This window comes from Ceratotherium simum, unplaced genomic scaffold, assembly GCF_057802395.1.
Source record: "Ceratotherium simum simum isolate JZ-2026a unplaced genomic scaffold, ASM5780239v1 HiC_scaffold_43, whole genome shotgun sequence".
NCBI classification, from domain to species: domain Eukaryota; kingdom Metazoa; phylum Chordata; class Mammalia; order Perissodactyla; family Rhinocerotidae; genus Ceratotherium; species Ceratotherium simum.
In genome coordinates this window covers 8,751,440-8,770,460 of record NW_028261259.1, presented here as the reverse complement: position 1 = coordinate 8,770,460, position 19,021 = coordinate 8,751,440, and the positions used below count along the sequence as shown (strand labels likewise).

Below are 19,021 nucleotides of genomic sequence, written 5' to 3'. Positions count from 1 at the left end.
CCTAAACCTGGAGGCATTCTATCTCTGGCCTTTTTTTTAATTCTTTCACTATTTTTTTGTAAAAAGTGATATCTATGACAACATTCATCAAGTAAATAACAAATGGAATGAAACCTATTTCCTTCTCCATCTTTATAATGCAACAATTGTGCTTTTATTTTTTCTGGCACAAAGAATCATCGTAGTAAATTACTCTGGTCTTTTTTATGGGATATAATAAATATTTTTTAAAAGACACTTTTAGATTTTTTTCTTTTTAATTTATAGCCAGATGCATTCTAACAACAAACATAATTTGTAAACATGCTCTCTCCTCCAGCCCATTATTATTTCTGTAATATGTTATTTCATGAATTATCTTACTGGACAGAACATTTAGCAATGTAGAGATAACTTTGGTAATAAGTATATATGAATTGTTTGCTGTTTTGTTTGGTAAGACTGGAATATTGTACTTTAAATATGATGGGATTTTTTTTCATTATTTACCTATTCCATCATCATTCATGATCAGTCTTTTATCATCTCATTCCAGTCATATTAGCCATATTCTGAATGTCTGAATATGCCACATGAAAACATTTTAAAAACACTTTATTGAGGTATGACTGACATACAAAAAGCTGTACATATTTAATGTATACAACTTAATGTGTTTGGAGATAATATACACCCGTGAAACCATCACTACTCAAGTCCTTAACCTATTCATCACCCCCAAATGTTTCCTCCTGTTCTCTTTATTTTTTTTAACTTCCTTTTTTAAAATACTTTTTTTCTTTTGAGGTAGGAACACTTAACATAAATCTACCCTCCTAGTAAATTTTTAAGTCTACAATACAGTATTGTGAACTATCGGCCCATGTTGGATGGTAGGTCTCCAGAACTTATTCATCTTGCATAACTTTTGTTGCTCAAACATCTATTGCCAAGAGTCCCTCTTCATCTTTAACTGAAAAATCCCCCCATCTTTTTAAAAGCTCAACTCAAACATAAGCTTTCCATGAAGAATTATCTGATTTATCCAAGTAACACTATCTACTCTTGTTGACTCTGCTAACCTCTAACTACCTTTATTTTGGCACTTTTCAAATTGTCCTGTTATTCTTTTTTCACATGTACCTCACTATGATTTCTTGGAAAGCAGGGCCTTTATCTTATCAAGTTTGCATGCTCAGTTCATTGTTTATGTCTTCTACTAGAGTAATAATAATATAATATATCCATTCATTTATTGAATCTTTAGTTCCGGTTTTTGCACACCTACTATGTGTAAGGCATAGTGCTCGTCACCTTGGGTGTAAAGATATGAATAGGAGGCATGTGCTAAAGACACCCACACTTACTTCCATTGTAATTCCATGTGTGTTATTCTGTGATCAAGATGAGTATATGGTGCTATGGAATCTCTAAGTGTTTGCCTAACACAACATGTGGTTTAAGGGTTGTATTCCCTTGAGAAGAGCTGCTTCAGCAGAACCTAACAATGTGAGTATAAGGAAGCCAGATCAAGTTAACTCCTAACATGGAAACGATGTATTGATTTCCTAAATGAATGTATTGAATGAGTGAATGAAATAATAGAAAATAATGAAGAAATGTGATGGTATTGGTTACTCTCAGATCCTTTACATTTTATTTGGAGACAAAGAAGAGGTGAGAGAAAGTGATTGTGTAATTTTGTCAGTTCATACCTGTCTGATTACATATTTCTCTCTCGGGGCACAATACACAGACAAAGCAGCAGGTAGCTCTCTCTTCCTGAGGGATGTTCCTGAATCCTGGCTGACAGAACGTCCTACACCCAGAGTGGGGAGTTTGAAAGAAGAGAATTATTGATGATACTGAACAATACTATATAATTGGATAATATTTTTTTATTTAATAATATTGAATAATTGATAATATTGTTTAAGTTATCTCAAAACTTATCTTAGAGATCACCTATAAGATTTGACATGATTGATGCACCCAGGGAAAGCAAAATAAAATCAAGGTCAATCTGCAGAAAAGAGTTCCCAACACGAAAATACGTACTGATTTAAAAAATTTTCCATCTCAATGACTAGGACACTTGTTTGTTTTATGGAATTGGGCATCTGGCAATAACAATTGTGATTCTGAATATGGTATTCCAGGATTACTTTTTTGAACTATAAGCAGATTTTACCTTAATATAAAATAATATTTTAATTCATACAATGCATTTATATGAGAATTGTTTGATTAGTACAAATTGTAATTATTGAATTTATTTAGTACTGTATTTGATGTCAGGTAGATTATACACCAAAGACACAGGGACAGGCTTGAATGATATAATATAGCATCTTGAGGGATGGCTTACAAGACTGAGTTCTAAAGGGAAATCTGAAGAAGAGGAAGAATGCAGTTCCAGGGGAGCCAAAAGAATCTTTTTTTCTGATGGTGAATTTTTCTACAAGAATGTATAAAGTTGGGATGAAGAGATGGAAATATAAGGAAAATTAATAAAATATTGAAATATTAAAAAAAACCCTCAATGTCAATTCATTTGATTCTCATTAAAGAGAATAAAATTTGTTTTCTGGAAGAAAAGCATATGGCAAAAGACAATTTGAATTGTATCTTTAAATCATCAGAAGTCTAGGTCATCAGCATCTGTTATATCTTCAGGGCACAATGCATGCAGAGCAATAAATTTGCAAGCACATGAGATTGACACTTTTTCAGCTTAAATGGGAATTCAATCAATTTTTTATCAGCTCATCCTATTAAATTGGTAGCCTCACTGTCCTGCTGTAATGTATAAAGCATTTCAAAATTCAGGAATATCTCCTTAATTGCAAGTGTCCTTTCAATATCTCTTGGACAGTAAGAAAAATTATATCAACAAAAGAGGATTTTGTGATGAGTTAAATGATTTCACCATTATTTTCGTATATGCTCTCTATCTTGTGATGTAGATGATTAATCCAAGATTGAGTTGTCTGCAACCTGTTGGAATCCCACAGCCCAGTCTATCAGCTCCTCATGTGTGATGGAACCTTGACCCCGTGGATCCTGGGGAACAAACTCCCTTACTTTCACCTGAAGTCCAAGACCTTTAGGAGAATCATATAGTTCAGAATTTCATGCTGTGACACAGAGTTTCTTTTCTCATCCAGGGACACGTGAGCTCCAGTGCCTTTTTTAAATTGGGTGTTTCTCAGGAATGGGTGGAGCTAAAAGGGAGACATAATTGGGAAATGAAATGCGCATGGAAATTGAAGGCAGAAAACCCAGATTCGAACTGGTGGGGATACTGAGTTGCCCAGCAATTAGATTTTTTCCCCTCTATATTATTCATCCTCTGAATAAGTTCAATTTGGGGAGTGTTTACTATTCTGCATGCTTAAGGAAGCAGGCATTCTTGTCTGCCATCAGAGAGCACACAGTGATGTTTAAACCATTCCTGAAGATTCCACGTCCAGGGAGTGCTGTAGGGCTAAACCTGAGCTGCACCTTGAGCAATGAGGTTTGCTTTAGGGGTGCTAGGGAGTTTCCTCGAGCTCAAGAAGAGACACAGAAAAACAGCCTGCTTCTTCCTACCTGTGAACAAAATATTTTATTAAATGAGAGAGGAGAGATGAAAGCTCCTAGTACAGAATCTTCATGCGTTAATTGATATAATTTCTATATAAATGTATAACTAATGTTTATATAATACATAACTATATATATGGTTGTATATATACATAGACAAATATATATTCACAATAAATGCGTGTATTTAGATCTGACATGACATTCACTTCCTCGTACCTGAAAGCAAGAGTTTCAAGACACATTATTCATAGGTTTTGGATTTATAAAAGTCTAGGTTCATGTACAAATTCATCTAAGTAGAACTGATAAGGACTTGGGGAATTAAAATATATTTCACAGTATTGGGGTTCTCATCTGTAAAAAGGAGATCAAACTCCTTGCTTCCAAAAGTCATTTTAAATTTCAATGGGGAAATATTTATTTAGCTATCAGTAGCCTTTCTAGAAAAATGCAGGAAGTTCAAATAAATTGTCCTTTCCCCAGAAGCATTTAAGATATCATGGGATAAGGCCAGAACTAGATTTTGGAAATCCCTGAATTTTTTAATTCCCTGGGATGAATTGTCATTGTTTTCTCTTGAACACTTACCTCTCACAGTGAAAGTTTTTAATCAATTATTTCTAGTTAAAAGAGTTGACACTGTTGCTAATTAGACCCTACAATCATTAGAGGTTTACTTGCAACCTGTAAGAAAGAACAGTAATGCATTATGCACAAGTCACTGCTGATCTGTGACAATGTGACAATCACAATTTGATACTCAAATAAAATAACTCTCGGATCCTAAAAGAACAATAATGAGAATCCTATTTAAGGGAGAATTTTACCTGCTAAGGGAGAAACATGAGCTGGCCTGCATCCATTATGGACCCCTGTTCTGCTTTTATAAAAAGTATTTCATGGACGGCTCAGGCCACCACATCCACAGCATCATAGATGTAGTAGCTGGATCCAGACACAGTCGTGTCTAATTTTTCCTTTGGCAGAGACTCCAGGGAGACATTGAATGGACACTCCAAAAATTTCCACATTCAGTTCCTGCAAATGAGCAGTTCAAAAGTTCAAGCCATCATTTGGTAAAGAAAAAGTCTTCTTGGTATTTAGAGGGGCTAACTGTCCATAGAGAGTGTTTAAATCCAGATATCTCAAAGTTGTGGTGTGCAAAGGAAAGACTCCCATGGTAGGTATCGAAAAAGTGGTGACGTGGAATAAAAGAAGCATCCCACTGTGGTGTAGTGATCCACGCCTTCTGAGTGGTTAAATAATGGTTTCCTGCAATGCTCACATTTATTAATCTACTTGTGTCACCATAAATGATAAACACATTGGCTGATGAGTCTGTGCTTCTGGCTATGAAGGTCCAATCTTTTGAAGTGTACGTCCTCTTGCTCACAGGTATCTTAGTCACAGGCAGGCACCGTTCCTAGTCGTCTCTCTTCTAAGTTCCCAGAGGAATTGCTCACCTTTTGTATCAACTGATACTAAGATTCCTACCCAGGTCCAGCCAAAATGTGTCAACAATGAGACCATTCTGAAGACTAGAGATGTGTCCTTGTGAGCTATCTGATGGAGAGAGGAAAACTAGTCCTTACCTTTCAGTACAGGATCAAAATCTCCATAGGTTGTCTGAATCAAAAGAGAAAAAGTGTTCCATATTGAGTTCTCTGGAAGAAAAATAAACAGAATTTCAACAAAATTCATATGATCAGTTAGCTAAACTTACATTCTTGGTGCTAACACTTTGAGTATGAAGCAATATTATCTGATGGTAGAAGTGATTGAGGGGAAGCTTGGCGTTGAAGCCAGACTGCCTGGGTTCAAATCCTGACTCTAATGTGACTAGCTTAACGCACTTGAGAAGGTTAAATAACCTCTATCCATCTTAGTTTCTATATCTCTAAAAAGTCCCATAATAACGTTACCTATTCATTGTCTTATATTAGGATTAAATTTGTGACTATTTGTAAAGCATTTGAAGAGTGTAAAGTGGCTTTAAGTACATGTTTACATATAAAATTTTATTAACTATTCGATAAATAACTAGGGTATGATTATTTCAGAATATCTGGCTTCCACTCCTTTGAGAGAATTTGGGCAACCACACTTCCAGAAGATCCTGTGGTCTGCTTTAGACAGTGACGCTAGCCTCTGGCTACTTCATCCCTCTCTCAGATTCACACACCAAAACAATGAATCCACCATTTCAAGAACTATCTGTGGTAGGTTTTTTCCTATTAGGCAGACATGCAAAACCACTTTCTTCTTTTCCACATGAGTGGCCACAGAATTTCACCAAGGAGGAAAACTTCAGTCCCTCCAGATCCATCCCTCCACCACGCTCATACCTGTGGTATTTTGTAGAGCTCCAACAGTGTCCCAATGTGGGCAGAGAATGCTGGTGTGGTTCCTGCAGTGACAGCCACATTCTTGTTCTGTGCCTGGCAGGTGTAATTAGGGATCATCTGACCCCATCCCGATAACCACCTCAGGGTGCTCACCAAGGTGCTGACATCACTGTGGAAGGAATTGTAGACATGGAAACCCAGAGACAGGGTGGGGAGCAGCTGGGGGCTCCTCTTGATCTCCTCGATGGCAAAAACAAAGACCAGGACATAACGATAGTTTTTGAAGTTCAACCTGTACCAAGGCCATAGTATTAAAAATAAAGATCAAGTCATGCACTTCAGGCATAACTCATGTGGGAAAAAAAAAGAGTAAAGGGTGGCATTTTGACTTAAGCAACTTGTTCATTCCAGAGCAATGGCTGTCTCTTCATGACTTTGGAATCTGGAGCACACGCACAAGATGTTCCCAAAGCCTTGGAAGATCAAGCCCTACAACTCTGGACTCAAAAGAGATAGATCAATATCCTAAAATGAATTAGTGGAAAGAAGAGGCACAAAGGATGCTTAAGGGGAAAGAACCCATTTGCATATTTCTTTACAAGTCAAACACTATTTCATACAGTGGCACCAACATGAGGTTGGTCATGGGCATGTGCAGGTATAGTGAGATGAAGCAAAAGTTTATAATCCATTAAAGAAACTAGGTAGGACAGGGGAGTGCATAAGAAAAACTTGAAGGAAGGGCAAGTCGAGGACAGAATGGTATCATCAAAACTTTTGCAATATACCTTTCTAAAACTGCCTGCCTCACAGACTTAGGAAACACATACTACCAGAAGCAGGGAAATTGCACCATAATAAATAGGGAGATAGTCTTAGGGAGAAAATAAAGAGGAAGAAGCAATTTATGACTCTATGTTTTTCTAAAAGAGTAAAAACAATTCAGAGTCCGAGGAGCAGTGTAAACTTGCAGCTTTTCATCTATTTCTTTGCAGATTAGAAAACCATCATAAGCAGTGAGCTTTACAGCTTATCTTTGGGTTGATTCCTCTCTTACACATCTAAGTTCAGTCCAACGTTAATTTTCAAACAATTTAATTGACAAGGTACAACATGCAATTCCAGAAGATTGCACAGCAGAACACAGGCTTTTGGTGCTCTAACATTAAAATATTATTTTCATTGGTGAATACAGCTTTAAAATCCAAAATGTTGGGATGCTGTAATTCTGAGTCACACAGAAACACTCATATTGGATTACAAATAGGACTTGTATTCATTTCCTATTGCTACTCTGAGAAACTACCACAGATTTAGAGGCCTAAAATAACACAAAATTTATTATCTTATACTTTGGGAGGAGAGAAATCTAAAATGAGTCTCACTGGCTAAAATAAAGGTGTCAGCAGGAATGCATTCCTTCTGGAGGCTCTAGAGAAGAGTCCATTTCCTTGCATTTTCTAGCTTCTAGAGGTTGCTTACATTCCTAGGTAACAGCCTCATATCACTTCAATCTCTGTTTCCATTGTCATAACTCCTTCTCTGACTCTGACTTTCTTGACTTACTCTTTCACTTGTAAGGACCCTTGTGATTATATTGGACCCATCCAGATAATTCAGGATTATCTCCTCATCTCAAGATCCTTGACTTCTTCACACTTGCAAAGTCTCCTTTCTATGTGAGGTAACATATTCACAGATTCGAAGGATTAGGAATTGGTCACCTTTGTGGGCACATTCCACCTACCACAGGACCCAACTACATGCTTTCCTATACTTGAAGCAAAACACAGAAGAGGTTAAAATAGGTAGAAATGGTATTCCATTTAAATATGAACCAAAAGAAAGCATGGGTATCCTTGTTAATATCTGATAAAATCCGAGTTCAAAGCAAAAAGCATGTGAAATATCAAAGGTGGTGACCATATGTCATATGTGACATATGTGGTGACCATATGTGGTGAAAGGAAGAGAAGATCGAGTACTAACAGTCATTATATATATCCCCCCAAAGTGAAAAAGAGCTATTATTTATAGACCCATGTGCATAAGTACATATACGAACAACCAGATTTGGAGATTTAACATATCCTCTTAGAAATGGTCAAATTAAAGACAAAAAAAATATGCAAAGTTATGGAAGACTTAAGCTTAACAGATATTTACATATAAATGTAAATAACGCTGGTATATTATGAACCCCAAAGAATATACATACATTTGACCATATACTGGGCCATCAAGTAAGCCTTTGAATATTGAAATTATACACAATGCATTCTCTGACCACAGTATCATTAGGCTAGCAATTAATAAAAAGATCTAGAAAATTCCATTTTATATATATATATATGTATATCTATGTTAAACACTTGATCTTTGATCCAGTACTAGGGATCAAATGTACAACACGACTATAGTTAACACCGCTGTATGATACATATGAATGTTAAGATATTAAATCCTGAGTTCTCATCAAGAGGAAAAAAATATTCTTTTCTTTTTTTGCTTTTTCTGTTTTATTATATTTATATGAGATGATAGATGCTAACTAAATTTATTGTGGTAATCATTTTACCAAATATATAAGTCAAACCATTACGCAGTACACCTTAAATTTATACAGTGATGAACGTCAATAATATCTCAATAAAACTGGAAAAAAAACACATCTTTTTCAGAGAATACACCAAATTATTTTAGACCGTAAAGATACTGAGTAAATGCATTTTGAAGAAAAATAAATATCATCTCAATAAATAGTTCATTTTTGAATAATCTATACATTATGATGAGACTTTCTCTTAGTACTAACTTCTAGCCAAGGTATGGTTTGCCCAAAGATTTCCTCCCCTCCCACAATATGGGTAAGGAGCAGGATGGCTTGTGGATCACTGCAGTAGGATCTTGGTGTTTTTCCCCTACAATTTGCATCCTTTAGGCTTTCAGAAAATAATCACTAATGGAGATTATTCCAAGGCAGGGGAAAATAAAAGATGCTTATTTCTGTCTTCTGTTTGGAAGGAAAATATTCCAGAAGGGAAAAAGAAAGGAAGCCACAAATAATTATTGAAGGAAAAGAAAGGAGCTGATGATTCATAGTTTACGGGAGAATCTCAATACAGCTTTTATATTCAACTTTCATAACTGTCAGAGGGATTCACACACACACAGGAACTTACACGCAAAATGTGACATCTTTGCTTGGACGAGTCACAAAGAAATTTCCATTGCATTTCTGAATCCTGGGTCAATGTATAGAAGGGGGAAAACCCACTGACCACCAAGTCCCCTTCCTTGTAGACACTGGGCCTTATGTAATCAAAGCCGCTCGAATAACTCATCAGGCACATGGAATGTGGAAATTTCCCAAGGAGGGGCAGAAGAAGCAGAAAGAACATCTCAGCTGACTCAACAGTTTGAGGCAAGGCCTCTAGTCAGTGGTGACTGAGGGAGCAGAGATGGAAAGAGACCTACAGTGTAGCCTTCTGCAGGGAAATTTTACTCCTGTGCATGGTACACGTGTCTAAAAGTGCTCTGCCATTCAAGACCATGGAAAGAAGATTTGTTATTAACCAGAACTGGGGCATTTTCAAGAGCAATATATACTGGCTCAGATCTTCCCTCAATGTCACTGTGGGTCAGAGTTGCTTCCGGTGTCCTCTTTCTGTCACTCCCCCAGTCCAGGCCTAACTGCTCACTGCTCTCAGTAAGGAGCTCTGGGGTCCTCCCTGCCCTGGGGCTCTGCACCTGGCACGCTGTGCCCTGGTAAAGACAAAGGTGAAAAATACGTTTGGGCAACATCTTCCACTGAAGTTGCCAGAGATTTCATCAGGGATGGGGGTCAGCAAGGCTCTGGGAACTACCCTGTCCTGAGATTGGATTTTTTCTTTCCCAGGCAAACATTCTGTTTCTTGCAATTGACTGAGTGGTGTTGCATCCATCAAAACACAACATCAGAAAGGGCTGGTATTGCAATCGGCAAAAATAGCCCAGCATGATTCCTGTGATACCCAAGGATGAGGTCATTGAGCATGCCTTGGGTAAGCCTCAATGGTACTTTACAGCCTATATCGCCAACCTCACCCTTAGGTCTATTTGACCAATGTCTGAAGAACTGGTCTCATGCACAGTTCAGGAAATGGATATCCATTATCCAGTTCATATCAGTTTCGCATGAAATGAAGTCTAAATTCACATATATTTACACCTAACCTCTTCCTTAGACCTATGTCCTGTGCTAGGACTCCAGCACTTACTTACTACATGTTCCAGTACATTCCATTTAAAGTCTGTCTCTCCTAAACCCAAAGTCTCTCTCAACAACTCTTTTGCCATTTCTCTGCTAATCTTCAAGGCAAACATTTGCAAGGGTTGTTAGTATTCAAATATTCCTTTTCCTCAATTCCCATTCTTTTCAATCCACTTCAATCAGGTCTGTCCAAGTATGTCACTCAATCTGTTCTTGTCAAGAACATCGGCAGCTTCTACGAGGCCCAATCCAGTGGTCATTTTTCACTCTTTTCTTACTTCACCACGCAGCATCATTTGACTCGGCTGACTGCTCTATCCTTAGGACACTACTTTCTCATGAACTCAAGCTAATTTTGCTTTTGAATATAGTATTACCTTCAGACTATTTTCTCAAACTTATTTAGTGATAGAGGTGTACTGAAGTCTTCTAACGGTTATAGATAAAGAGATTCTTATTTGTTATTCTGTCATTTTTTCATTATATATTTGGGTGTAATGTAAATAAGTACATACAGGATTAGGTCTTTTCTTGTGAATTGTTCCTTTTCATGAAGGGGTCTAATTTTTTCATAGCGAAGTATTTCACTACATAATTAATGATTAAACATTTCTTCTGATAGACCAGGCACTCTTCTAAACGCCTTATTAATATTAACTTACAGAGTATTAAATATAAACTTAAGAAGTGTGCAGTAGTATCATTCCCACTTCAGATGTGAGAAAACTGGCATGTTACTTGCCTGAGCTCTTTGGCTAGAAAATGGTAGAGCCTGAATTTGAGCCCAGACAGTAGACACTCTTAACCACCAGCATATTCCTTGAGCACATTCTATATGCCAAGCACTTTTGGAGACACTGGTGTCTGTAGCAATGAATGAAACTCCACTTTTGCTATTGGAGCACTTAGGTTCTAATAGGGGAAGGACAGACTATAGAAAAATCAAGAAAACATGTTATTATAAGTGTCATATAGAAAATGTAGAAAGCATTTTAAGATAGTTAAGAGGGATTGAGATCTTGCTAATTTACATAGAATAGGAAGGGATAAACTCTTAGTTAAGGAGCACTTGAACAGATAGCATAACAAGTTGGGACAGTAAGTCATACGAATTTGTGTGACTAAAGCAATATATTCATGCAAAGGTCTGGAAGACAGAGGCTAGTGTGACTGGAGTAGATCAAGTTGGGGACAGTGAGGGAGTAGTAGAAGGTGATGTGGTCAGAGACTTGGTCGGTCCTGATGTTGTTGGGTTTTATGGTTCACTATTAGGTCTTTTCCTTATGCTATCAATGAGTTGGCATATCAGTGGGAGTCTCAGCAGGAAACAGAGGACACACTGAGACTAGGATGATTCAAGTAGAGTTTTCATAAAGGGGCTTCTCAGAGTTGCGGACAGGATGTAAGAACACCACAAAAGGTGGTTGGTACCCAGTGAGATGGTAAGTGCAGGGCTCTACTAACACCGCTAAGCCTGAAGGGGTAAGGATAGTGAAAAATTATCGAATTCTAGAAACAAGAGATGAGGGAAATGCATTCCAGGAGCTGAGAGGAGGTCAGGGGTAGCATCCAGCCCCAGGTTCTCCTGCAAGAAATTGCCAGGACTAGATGTCACTCTCTTTCATCCTTCTGATTTCATGTCTAGGCTCCCCATTGACCAAACCCAGCCAAAAGCCATAAGGCAAGAAAGCCCGCTGACGTAGTTCATCTTCACTAACCTTCCTGGGTGAAGCAAGATAGAGAAGGTGGATCTACTGGGGCAAATGGAAGATATTCTGAACTGTTCAGCCCTTTTTTGCCTGAGAATGTACTCTTGTCAATCACCTGGGTGGGAAGTTCATACCCCTGCCCAGGAATCCCATCAGCTACTGTCCTGTCCTAGGTGCAATCCAAGCATTGATACTCCCATGTGTAGTCTAAAATAGTTGCCATTGCAGGTGTTCTTCATGTAAGATGGGTTATGGGGTTCTTGGGAAGAATTGCAAACAATAATTAACCAACGGGTCCTGGTTCCCAGAGGTGGACACTTCTACCAGGAGACAAAGTCAGAGTCCCATTGAACTTTACTACTGCTTATAAGGCAAACAGAATGAAAGAAGTCACTATGGCCTCTGGCACAAGTAACTCATCCAGAGGACAAGGGGCTTCTGTTATACAGTGAGGGCAAAGAAGACATTTGGCCTTCAAGTAATCCATTGGGCTGTCTTTTGATATTCTTTCCCCAATAATTAAGTGTAGCAGCTGTATCCTGTGAAGGGTGTGGTGATCAGGTGTTCAGATGACTCAGGGATGAGGAACTGGATCCTCTCTCCAGGTAAGCCACCCAGACCACCAGAAGTGCTTGTCAAGGGTGAGGGGAATCTAAATGGGACAGTAGGAGAAGTGGGATTGTAAGTATCAATTGTAGCATGAATAAAAGGTGCAGTCAAGAGCTGTCTGTAATTTGTCCCACTGATCTTCCTGTTCTAAGTTTCCCCAGTCAAGAAGACCAACCAGAATCCTAGTGCACTGACTGTAAGAAGCAAGTGCATCTGAGTGGCATAAGTGGTGGACCATAATGGAGACAGTGGTATATTTTCTAGATTCTTATTTCAGGACTAAGTCACTCGCTCTTGTAGCTGCAGAAATTCTTCTAAGGGCTCATACTGCCAACCTCTCTGGGAATTTCCTTGGGCCAAAGGAAAGTGCCACACCTAAGATTGTGACCACTCCCAATAGCAGCCCACTTCCAATCACGGGTTCATGGAGGAGGGGGGGCGGATACAAAGGCCCAATTCCTTTGCCTCAATTTGAGAGACCCCAGAAGGGCCACCTCAGCTCCAGTGCTCCCATTGGGATCAACTGTGGTCTCCGTTTTTAACTTATCGCAGTTCAATGTCTTCTGCCTAATCTCAGTTCTCTTCTTCAGAGATGGTTACCTCAAGCAAGTAACAAACTTTTTATGCCAAAGTTTCTTCATCTGTATAATGAGAACAATGAGATTGACTACTTCACAGACTTGTATTAAGGATTCAATCAGCTAATATATGTAAAACATTTATGAGACTCCCAGTATATAGGAAACATTATATATTTCATCTTTTATTGTGAATTAATTAAAATCCATTACAGGATTATACTCAGCAAAATGAGCCACACACAAAAAAGAGTAAATATTGTATGATTCTATTTGTATGAATTCCAAGAACAGTCAAAAATAATCTGTGGTAGGAAAAATAATCAGAACAGTGGTTGCATCTAACCTCAGATTGTGGAGAAGGGGTGAGGCAGGAGCAAGGATTGACTGAGAAGGGACATGGAGGAACTTTATGGGGTGACGAGAACGTTCTATATCTTGAAAGGAGCATAGGTTACATAGGTGTATGCATTTGTCAAAATGCATTCAGTTCTACACCTGAGATCTATGCATTGTGCTATGTGTAACATATGCCTCCATTAAAATCAGATTCATTTTCCTAAGTGAAAGAAGCCAGAGATGAAAAGCCATTTATTGTAGATTCCATTGTACTCCATTTGGGGAAAGGCAAAACTGTAGGGAAGGACAAGAAATCAATCGGTTCCAGGGCAAAGAGTAAGAGAGGGGGATGACTACAAAGGGACAGCACAAAGGAATTTGGGAGTGATGGAATTGTCCTATCAAGACTGTTCATGTGTGTATCATGTTAGATCATGACTGTGTTGATGGATACACAACTCTATGCATTTGCCAAGACCCATAGAACAGTACATCCCAGAGTGGATATTACTGTAGGTTAAAAAAATTAATCCACCAGGTAGTGAAGGGAACATAAAATGGAAAACAAGCTATAACAAATGAATCTAAATGTATTGCAAATGAATAACATAGCCACAATGAAGGCTATGAAAAGGAAACCAAAATTACTTTGGAAACCTATGTTTTACCAGATCCTGTAAGCCTGGATCAAAAGAACTGATCAGAAATCCTGTAGTCTAGTTCTTAAAAATGTTTCTCAGAAGGGTATCGGTTAGCAATTCTGAAACTAATTTATGCATACACTAGACATGAACAACTAAGTAAATATATTGTAGATGATGAGAGCCAGTGTATCACAGTCAAAGAAAAATGTTATAAACAGGGAAAGAGAGAAGGCTGGCTCTTATTCCAATCCAACTGAGGCGTTGGATTGGAATAAGAGCTACCATTATCAATTCATGCTTTTCACGGATGGATGGGTAGATAGATAGATAGATAGATACATAGATAGATAGTAGATAGATAGATACATAGATAGATAGAGAGACAGATAGTTAATGTGTGTATGTAGAGGACAGTATAGATTCATATCTTTCCAAGGCCTGACAGCTCAGAAGGCCTAGAAGAACAACACACCAGTAATAATGAGAATACCTATCAACCAGCCAGAAATTGGTTACTAAGATACTATTCTAAAGAAAAAGGAAGGAACCAGGGCTCTCTTGAGGAATACTGGATTCCAGGGCTACGGTAGAGGAAATACAACCTGACCATGAAATATCTCTGAAGGATACTCTAGTGTAAAATAAAGATTCACAAAAGGAAACCCCAAAATCTGACTAAAAATCCCCCTTCAGGTCCTTGAATAACACCTAACTTGTGCACGTGCAGGGAACGAATCTAGGAGACTTAGAAGAGAAAAGCCACTGAAAACTGAATATTGTGCAGAAATTTCGGAGATCACACATGCCAGGAGTGGGAGGTTGGCTTTTGGATTCATCTGGAGTGGAATGACCTTGATAAAAGAAAAAAAAGTCCTAGCTTTCAATTATGACCCTAGAAATGTCACAGCCTGAGAGTCAGTGCCACACACTAAGAGTAAGGACTACATCTTGGGAGTCAGTGCAAAACTGAAATATATATGTCCTTTTAGGGTCTAAAACCTAGCCTTCAGAGGCTCAGGGTGATCCATTCGTACTAGAAACCTAATCATTAGAGGAAGGCAACATGATTAAGACCTTCTACGAGGTATTGTTCACAAGATCCAGCACACAATAAAAGCTTAATAGACATGCAGAGCAGCAGGAAAATGCTCTCAATTATGAATATATAAATCAGTAGAAGCAGACCCAGAGACAATCCAGATACCTGAGTTAGCAGACAAGGACTTCAAAATAACTATGAATAAAAGGAAAGAAACATGGACAATTGTAGAAAATGAAAGACAAACTAGAAATCTTTACAGCAACCAAAGAAAAAGGATACATTTCTTTCAAAAGAGCAATAGTAAGTCTGGAAACTTTTCAAAAGAAACTTTGGAAGCAGAAGACATGAATGACATCTGACAGATAAGGGTTGAATGGGAGGGGAAAAAAGCTGCCAATTTAAAATTCTCTGACTTAAGAAAAATATTCTTCAAAAATGCAGACAAATTAAGGATATTTTTCAAATGGGGTTTAAAAAAAACAAGCTAGAACAATTAAACAGCAGCAGAACTGAAATTCAGGAAACTCTATAAAGAGAATTTTCAGGCTGAAGGAAAAGAATTCCACACAAAGACACATACTGTTAGGAATGATCATCAGCAGGAAAGAAAATGTACGTAAATATAATGAATATTGACTGAATAAAACAACCCTGTATACTTTTACAACTTTTATGTAAGTTTAAACATTTTCAAAATATAATGCTTTTAAAAACATGTTGAACTGATACCCGAAAAATAGCGATGATGGAAGCACCTCCAAGGAAATCTTCACTCCACCCCGCAAGACTAGAGATTATGGAGCCCCAGCAAATGGTGCTCACAATCTGCATCCAACAGCAGATGTGTCAGAAGCCCTAGAGAGACATCACCAGTTCCTTCCAAAACTAGAGGCAACCAGACCTCAGATAACAACTGTCATCCACAAACACAAATGCTGGGGTCTGAGCATCAAAACCTCCATTCCCCCAAAACTGGAAATTATGGGACTCCAGCAAGCACCCCCTAGTCACTTCCAATTCTAGAAATGACAGCAGTCCCATAAGTAACACCCTTAGCTGCTCCTCAACACTAGACAATGGGAAGGCCCAGCCCAGTGAACCACCCGGTCTATGCCAACAATACAGACAAGGGCAGACCCAGAAAGTGAGACTTCTGATCTCCCCCAACACTAGAAAAAAGGAGTTCTATAAAGACCCCTCCAGAGCCCCCTGACTAAAGATACATGGAATCTCATGCAATTAACACAATCCTCTCCCTGAATTAGAGACAATGGCCCTCCATGAAGTGACCCCTCCCTGTCACCCCAACACTTGAAAGGTGGGAGCCCCATACAAGCAGTGGTCCTCCAGTCTCCAAGCACCAGATACAACAGGAAACTCAGTCTCATGCCTCCCAGTTATCCCCCAAATAATGAGGGCTCCATCAAATGACGGAAGCTTCAGCAAGTGCTCCCCCATATTCCTGCAAGATTAGAGATGTTGGAAACCCCAAAAACCAACTTACAACCGCCTATACACCAAGAAGAAAGGAGCCCCAACCAATACCACACCATTTTCACCCAACACAAACCCCAGCATGCCTCCTGACTACTAAGACTAGATATGAGTATACCCAGCAATGAGTAACCCAGTCTCCCCCCCAGAAAAGCAATGACCAGAGTCTCACTAGGCAACACACCAGGTTCTCCAGTGTAAGTGTCAAACAGATCCTCAGAAAACTCCCTCTCTTCCCATTATCAAAAGATAAGAGTCTATAGAAGCATCAGCAAGCAGTACTCAACACAAATGAGAGGAGACCACAATGCAAGTCCCTCAAGTCCCTCCCAACAGGAGACGACTGCCCCTGTGGGGAATCCTCCCTAATCCCAAACACAAGGAACATTCTGAGCCCCAGCTGGCAACTCGTCAGCTTCCTCTTGCTGTGTAGATGTCTCTGTCCCCAACTGTAGTGGATAGATAGAGCCCCATTCAACCTAAAATCCCCTGCCCTGGGGAATGTTGAGGACCCAGTCTCAGAATAAGGAACACAGCAGTTGTCCTGACAAGCCACCAACAACCCCCAAGCTCCCCTTCTACAGAAGGTGACAGGAGCCCAGGAAGCAAACTTTCCCTCAACATTTCCTGCTCCACCAAACCCCTCTTATCTGTTGCACATCCCGCTGACCTTCAGAATAACCTCTACTGCTAAAAGAGTCACTAGGAGCCAAGAAAGGCTGGAGCTGGGGGAGAGACTGAGAAGGATAGAGAGGGGAGAGGAGCAAGAGTAAAGGGAAAGATGAGACCTTCCATGTTGTCCCAAACACAGCCATGAATTCCAGAGGCCCCAAACAGCTCCAATCAAACCAGGTTCTCAGGGGTGAGCAGGAGCAGAAGAAAAGGAATTCTGGGCTTATGAGGAGAGGTGGCCTGGAGGAAAGGGGGGTGTGTAGGCTAGCAGCCAAGATAGCCACCAATGGTACTTTCCACCTGTGTTTATGCCCTGTGCAGCCCCCTCCTACATTCGATTAGCTGTGAATTGTCATGAACCCAAGTGGTCAATACAGTGCTGCAGAAATGACAGTGTCTGACATCTGAGGCTACATCATAAACCACACTGAAGCTGCCTCCTTGGTCTCTTAGATTGCTCCCTCTCTAGGGGAAGCCATCCACCATGCCATGAGGATCCTCCAGTAGCCCTGTGGAGAGGTCCACGTGGAGAGGAACCAACTTGCCAGCACCAAGTGCTCACCATTCAGTGAGCCACCTGGGAAGATCTTCCAGCCTCAGCCAAATTTTGAACTTTAATGACTATGTATGCTAACATGTTTAGGAGTGAAGTCTACTGTTGTTTGCAACGTACTTCAAAATGCATTAAACAGAGATGGATTCTTGGGTGATAAATGGATGGAGGTGGCAAAGTAAACATAGTAAATTGTAACTGATGGAATCTAGGTGGTGGACTGTCTTCATTAGGGCTGCCGTAGTAAAGTACCACAGACAGGGTGGCTTAAACAGCAGAAATTTACTTTCTCATAATTCTGGAGGCTGGAAGTCCAAGATCAAGGTGCCTGCAGGATTGGTTTCCCCTGAGTCCTCTCTCCTTGGCTTCCAGATTACCATCGTCTAGCTGCCTCTTCACGTTGTCATCCCTCTGTGCATGCGTGCCCCTGGCGTCTCTCGGTCTGTGTGTCCTAATCTCATCTTATAAGGACACTGATCAAATTGGATTAGGGTCCACCCTAATGGCCCTATTTTATCTCAGTTACTTTCTTTTAAGTCACAAACTCCAAATAAAGTTACAATAAGAGGTACTAGGGATTTGGGCTTCAACACATGACTGTTGAGGGGACAGAATTCTGTCCATAACGTGACTGTTCACTGCAAAACTCTTTCAAATTATCTCCCTGCCTGAACATTTTTCCTAATAAAGTGGGTGCAGGTGGTGTGCTAAGGCAGGAAAGAAAAACGAATTGTTAACAAAAAAATCATGTTGGAACCCCCAGTTGTTCTGTGGAATAGGGATTCTCATAGATTTAAAGGTACAGATTAAAGCTGTGAAAGTCCTATAAAAAACCAAAGGATAAGTATTTTATATATAATCGCAGAGAAGAGATGGTCTTTTAAAACCATAACAAAACAAGAACCGAAATTAACACGTTTGATTTCCTTTCAAAAAATCTGCATGGCAGCAACAACTAGAGGCAAAGACAAAAACAGGAAAAGAGGAGGATGTTGGCAACTCATCACAAAAAGCTAATTTTTTAATATTAAGGAACTCTTACCAACCAAAAAAGACCAAGAATCCGTTGGAGAAATGGACAAATGGCGAAGAACAGTTCACAGAAAATAGAGAATGCTCTCAGTATAACAGATGATTCTCAACTTCGCCCACCAAAGGAAAGATAAGTAAAACACCAAGATTCTTGTTTTTATTTATCAGATTAGGAACACTTACTG

The 19,021-nt window shown here is 39.2% G+C and overlaps 1 protein-coding gene across 5 annotated transcripts in view; it reads right to left on the bottom strand.

Moving 5' to 3' along the window:
• Window positions 1-13,333, bottom strand: part of LOC147911555 (uncharacterized) — an 86,783-nt gene extending 73,450 nt beyond the window's left edge. For all 5 annotated transcript variants that reach the window (XM_087428160.1, XM_087428162.1, XM_087428161.1 and 2 more), the window contains exons 1-6: window positions 5,913-13,333; window positions 5,160-5,231; window positions 4,395-4,605; window positions 4,156-4,251; window positions 2,909-3,203; window positions 1,695-1,798 (exon numbers count right to left, since the gene is read on the bottom strand). The gene's annotated coding sequence lies outside the window, so the exon portion shown is untranslated. The remainder of the gene's footprint in view (window positions 1-1,694; window positions 1,799-2,908; window positions 3,204-4,155; window positions 4,252-4,394; window positions 4,606-5,159; window positions 5,232-5,912) is intronic.
• Window positions 13,334-19,021: the final 5,688 nt, after the last annotated feature.